Below are 6,901 nucleotides of genomic sequence, written 5' to 3'. Positions count from 1 at the left end.
TGCTTCAAAACATATAATTAACTGATCTGCAGTAGGGTGATGCTATCTGCATTTTGCAGATTAGAACCCAGCTGCTTAAAACCCAGAAAAGTCTTCTGGCAATCCTGGCATTGCCACGTCAGTGCAGGGCATTTCAGGCTGTACTTTTCAGAGGACTCTGCATTTATACTGCGTTTTACACATTCAAAGCACACTTATGTTCACTCCAAATGCAGCTGTGCCCAGAGCCCAGGTACCTTGGCCCGTGTGCCACAGCAACTGGAAACATAGAGATCACCTCCAAATAAGTGACCTCCCAGAATCACATAAAACCTCTTCCGAAATGAGAAAGTAAAATCTAGTCTTTCTGTGGAGCTTTCAAACACCCTGGAGAGAGTGCTTTTGATTCCTGCAGCCCTCTACTTAAATTACTACACTTTCCAGCAATTAAGGCAAGGGTTCTGGAGGCAACAGCTTCCTTTAATAAACACCCCTGATTCATTCTCGGGGCACCATTCCTCCTGTGAAAAAATTATGTGATCACACAATTAAAGATCTTATCGTTATGCATACATGCAAGGGATAAATTAAAACAGTTTGAACAATCTTCATTTCGACAATTTCCAACTTTTTTTGAATGCTCAGCTTTCAAAGTCAAGTGTTTGATTTCAAAGAATGTATTAACATTCTTTAATGGAAATGATGGTTTAAAAAGAACAATCAAACCCTGTAATTTACTGTATTTTTAACTAATCAAAATTAAAATCAAAAACCCATTACATGATACCATACTGATACCTTCATGGCTGCAAATCTTAGCTTTAGCAATGCAGATTTGCTCCTGGTGCCCTGCAAGACTAATGGGTGATAGTAGGAAGCTGCTGCCTCCATTTGCTCAGACAGGTTTTGGCTCCATGTTTCACAGGAACTATGGCATCTGGCAATCAGTTCCAGGGTAGTCATCCTCCCACTCTCCTTTCTTCAGTTCAGTCCTAGAGCCAAATTTAGACCTTCACTATCTGTACATAATTTTGTGTGTTTTCTCCTCTCATCCTTGATGTTTCCTCAGAATAGTCACCACTGAAAGAAGAGGATAACAAGCTCACAAGCCTTGCTCAATGCCTGGCGCCACAGAAGCTGGTGAAGTTGGGAGGAATAAATTTCATTAAACCTTTTTGGATAAAGATTGAAGTGTACTCAATACAAAAGCAATATGTAGAGACAACTGCTTACAATCTCTGAAAGAAATTCAATTGACTATACATAAAAGATGACTTCAAGGGGCTTCTAATTTGGCAAAATATTCCATGCTGAAAATAAAACACATGTAAAACCTTGCCTGGAACAGTTGCGGCTTCCCAGTGAAGTAGCTACAAGTATTTCAGACTTCAGTACTATTTACTTTTAGCTAATGTCATTTAAAAGTAGTGACTAGCTAAATAAAATAATTCAGCCTGGATCACAGAAACCTGGCACCAACAGCAGTCAGTGTCTCCACAATGAGACATTGCTCTGCGAAAAGCAAGGACTATTAGAGAGGTTACATCACCCTCGGCCACCACAGCTCCAGGGATGGCCATCAGCTGCAGGGGACAAGCAGCAGACCACTGAAGGGTGTCTTATCTTTAACTGTAAAAGCCATGAGCCATGGCTGTAAACCACTGAAGACAGGCCACCAGACAAGCATGTATGATGTATGACACACATATGGGCCTATTCTGTTCAATGTACAGTATGCCACCTCAGCAAAATTTCACATTATTAAAGTTTAATTATTAATTTCAGCTTTACTTTCACAGATTAATAGAAAGATTCAACAAACATATTATAAATGACACTGAAGACTAAATATTTATTCAATAAGACCAATTTTTATATCATTACTATGTAACATCTGAAATAACTATGAAATAGTAATTAAAAATTACATCTTATAAACCGTAATTACTTATTCTCCTCTTGAGCACTTTCTTGATACAGTATCCTGATTCTTAAAGAATAAATGACTATCTGTAGTTGAAACTTTCCTTGCTCTAAGAACAAATGACTGCAAAATGAACTGCAGAAAATGAACTTCCCTTTCTGGATTTTTACAGTCCTAAATGCAAAGCAGATGTACGACATTGCACAATTCTAATTAAAAAAGGAATGTGCTCAGATAGAAGTAGTGATTAAAGAGCTAAAATGGAAATATATATTATTTTGCTGGTTGAATACAGGTAGGAAACTATGATACATATGTCTAATCAAATCAAACATGATATTTGAAAGGAAAAAATTGCTAGTTGTCTGACTTAAAACCAGTAAATCCAGGAAATTCAAGGTGAACACTAATACTGTGGTGATGAAAGACTACAGGATTCATTGTTTCCATAACATAATGGGTGAGTCCCCAAAAAGACAATTATTATTATTGTGACTTGGGTGGCAATTGAAGGAAAGCTCCTTAAAAAGCTGTCAGCAGGTACCTGCTCACCACTCCCCCATCCAGACCTGCCCTCAGAATCCTTAGTTGACATGGAAGTTGACATTCCCAGCACAAGGAATGACACAATCAAGTTGACGTCACTCAACAAGATAAAAACATATGTGGTAGAATATGTATCAGAATAATTTGAGATCAGGTGGCAAGAGGACAGAACTCACTAAAAAGAGGACAGACTTCCACAGAACGAAGGCAAAATGCCTAGCGTGTAATACCAGGATCTGGAAGGCTGCTTTGAACCTGCTACAACCTTTTGTTCAATACCTGACAATGGTCACTGTCTTTTATGTAGAATCCGGTCCAGCATTCTTACTACCTGTCTTTTGTACACCTCTCCATACTTAATCCAAAAATCCTACCTACTTCCACTGAAAAAACACAAACCCACAACTTTTAGGAATTTGTGAGTTAACACCAACACCCTTGAATTTTTTGAGATGACAAACACATAACCAATACATCTGAGTTGTGTGAGGTCAGCATCCCAACATTTAACTGGCTGGAGATGTAGAACAGGTGTGAGAGATTCTGATCTTTTAGAAATCCTACTTCTAAAAGCTCTTCCAAAATAAAAATTTTTTAATGTTCATGCATGAATACTCTTAGAAAGAAAGGTTTGATTATACAAACTGGAACAACTCCTGTGCTATTTGAAGTTCATTCCCGGTTCATGGATTTCTGCTCTGACAGCCTACAATCATCTCTTGAAAACCATTTACTCTCTGTCAGCCCACCTGAAAATCTGTTCCTATATATCATTTAGCTCTAGTCTAATATTTAAGCAAAATACATTGTGAAGTCTGAAACCCAGTCATTTAACATTCAGTATTTTATACTTAGATTTTAGGGTATACTATTAATTTTGTTACTACTCTTGAACAAAATGCCATACTTTCGACTCTCCACTGATAGGCTGCCCAGTATCTTTAGTAAAGTCAGACCTTTATGTTCTTTTCACATTTTTCTTCTCAGTTTAATACATACACTTGACATCCAATAATATATACAGAACCATCTGAACCAGAAACATGAGAAAGAGTTTAAGGAAAAAGAAGGCATATGCTCATGCTTCTACTAAAATTCTCTGGTTGGAGATTTCTGGCTTCTGGAATTCCTAAATGACTTGTGTTGTCTTCATACCTAATAGCTTCATTTTCTGTGAATTTGTCTGCTTACTTCTTGAATTCATGAAAATTTTGGCATCCACATTAGTCTGAGGCAAGCAGTTTCACAGCTCGGTGTTGTGGGCAGACTAAGTTTCTTCTGTTGATTTTGAACCTGCTCTGCACTACATTCAGTGGGTGTCCCCTAAATCGTCCCCTCTTGTGTTCTCTATGCTGTCCATGATTTTATACACGTCATCGTGCCACCCTCCCCTACAACGCAAAGAGTCTTTGTTTGCTTGTTACTCATACAAAAGTTGTTCCATTGATCGTTTTTGCTGCATCTCTTTGGACCTTCTGTTCTGCTGCATCACTGTGTTAGCAGGAGGGGAGGTGACAATCTAGAACTGCACCCAGCATGCATCTTGCATTAGAATGGCAGCATAACAACACGCTGTTTTCTTCTCTATCCCTTTTCTATCAGCACAAGCATATTTCTAGGACTTTTCCTGACTTCCACAAATAATTAAGCTGTCATTACTAAAGGCTCCTTATCTGTAAACCCAGAAGCGCTGTTCCTGAATGGTAACACTCAGCTCAGAACCCATCACAGGACCCTTCCTCAACATACACTGCTTCACTTCCACCCACCTAGAATTTCACCTGCCATACTACTGGCTTGACTATTTGGAAACACTGTCATTATTTCCTAAAAAAGTACAGGCAACCCTTAGTGAGAATATTTGCTGCTACACACTCATGTCACCGCCTTCATCAGGCAGCAGGGTGACTTCCTGTAGCACTGGGATGGCCAGCAGCATTACAGAGGAGAGTGGAGGCAGCAAAAACCATTCCATTAGGTAGCCTGTTGAATTCAGTAAAAGTACACAAAGAGATCTCATTATGTGCAAAGTATGAGGAAACTGTATCATAGTCTCAATTAAATCGTTCAGGAACAAAAACCATGCCAGAGATTAGTTTATGAAACAATCCATTTAAAATTTAATTTAAGAACATACTTGCAATTTTCAGAAAAGTCATCCTGCTTTTAAGAACATTTTATGTGCTATGACCACGGAGAGCAGAACTGTATTTTATATATTAAAAGTTGTCTCGCGTTGATTTATACTTGTGTTGATATACACATACGTGTGTGCGCTCACACAAGAACAGGGGAACTGGATTCAGTCCTTCCTCTGCCTGAAGGGATCAAACTTACATCTCTCATGAGTGTTTATATAAATACATGAATAGTTGGAAAAATGTAAGTCTAAATATTTATGTGTACCAAGCACCTTTCAGATAATTTTGTTTAACTAATAAAAACCTCTTTCAAAATGTCTTTACACCTCTTAACTGAATTCTAGTCAAATGCAGCTTGACACACACTTTGACTGAATATTCCAACACATTAAAACCCATTAAATTCAAGAATCTTAATAAGCACTAAGGTATATAAATCACCTCAATACACATGTACTGGATTATTTGGTCTTCAGGTCAACTCAAAGAAACTTTAAGTTTAAAATAAATGCTTTGCAAGCAGACAGCAGACTACAATGTGCCCTAAATGCTTTACCAAAAGGGAGACTGGATGTTTGGCTTGGCTTACCTGACACATATTAAAATCAATGATGTAAATAGAATTTTTCTGCTTGTCAATTTTAAATCATGGTTTTAAAATCAATCAGCATTTGACACTAAAAAAAAACCCCTGACCCTCAATGGCAAAGTCTGGAGTAAAATCTGATGATCTAAGTCAGGACCATTTCCCCAGAACTTGGGTAATGGCGACACCTCTGGCACTACGCTCTGAGATGACCTAAGTGATACTTGGAGCAAATGTGGCAAATATTCCAGTCTCAGTGATAATATTTTCTTTTGGGTGCCTTGGTTCTTATCCTCAGGTCAGTTCCAGATAACTTAGTCCTACATGCAAATGACATTGGAACAGGACAGTTTGGTAGTGTACTATTTGGAAATGCAGGAGGAGCTCAAGGCTTCCCAGTGGGGCAGACATGGTGGGAGTTTTGCCACCAACAGTGCCTTAGTGCTACTTGTTACAAATGTACAGATCTTACACAGGCAGGAAACTTCAAAAATCAACTCCAGCGCTCATATGAGAATTTAGTTCTATGTAGAACTGACATGAGAATGTCCAGAGATGAGAAGAAACAAAGAGTACACACAGACAAGCATTTTAGGTGTTTAGCCTTGGTCCAAAAATAACCTTTAATACAGGAAACATGTGTTTACACATATAGACATACAGATACATACTTACACACATATTTTCAGGTTTGATAGCCTACAGCTAGGTTCGGAAATGAATACCCAAATCATCATAAAAAAATAATCTGCTTTTGAAATATTTCTCTTATTGAGGCTACTACAGAGAATTAACTTAAATATAATTTTCACCATGTTGCTTTGAGACTCTTCATTACTCTGCATCTCTTCTGTGTTAAAAATGGAAGCTTTATAGCTTTGCAAAATGAAGTCTTTCAGTCTTTCAGTGACACAGAGGGACTTGCAATAGTAAATTCTCTATTGGATTTGCAAATGATGGTCCTTCGTCCAATGAAAAAGCTAACTATTGTCCAAATATTCTCTCTTTATAGTCTCTGGATTGATGTAAATGCTACATGCAAATACAAAAATTCTCAGTGGCAGCATAATTTGAAAAATGGTATGACAACAAGGTGCTTACAGGTTTGAAAATACTAAAAATTGTCCCATAAGAAAGAAATCAACCTGCAGAAACAAGACAGCCAAAGGTGTATGAGAAAATTAACTGTACCCTTTGCCTGTTATCACCATTGTACAAGCCAAGGTTTCTACAAATGAGAACTTAACTCTGCTGGTATAATCCCATGTCACCTGCTGCTGTCAGGAAGCTTTACAAAAACTTACAAGAAGTTTAATACTTTAAGGAAATTTTTATAAAAACATGAAGCAGTGAAAAAAGAACCATATCCCCTCCATGCATTTTTTAAAATATCTACTGGAAAAAAAATTCTATAATTTCACTGCAGCTTTAAACACTCATCAGGGAAGAAGCCGTGTACTATCATATGTTTTTCTCGCTCAGGGCTCCCCCATTTCTCATGCTGTCCCTCAGGGAGCCTCAGAAAATGCAGAATAGTGTTCACTCATTATAGGTGACGAAACTTCTCCTATGCAACATGGAAGTTTTTACAAGTATTTACATTTGTGAATGCATATGGACAAAATAAATATCAAGCGGAAGGTGGGGATACTCATGTAATGCACAGGCATGAACTTTTGAGTAAATCTGCACTCTGTCCATTTTTCACTTTCTAAAGAACACATA

The sequence above is a fragment of the Corvus brachyrhynchos genome, unplaced genomic scaffold (genome assembly GCF_000691975.1).
Source record: "Corvus brachyrhynchos isolate BGI_N302 unplaced genomic scaffold, ASM69197v1 scaffold167, whole genome shotgun sequence".
Taxonomy (NCBI): domain Eukaryota; kingdom Metazoa; phylum Chordata; class Aves; order Passeriformes; family Corvidae; genus Corvus; species Corvus brachyrhynchos.
Note: the sequence above shows the minus strand (reverse complement) of the source record.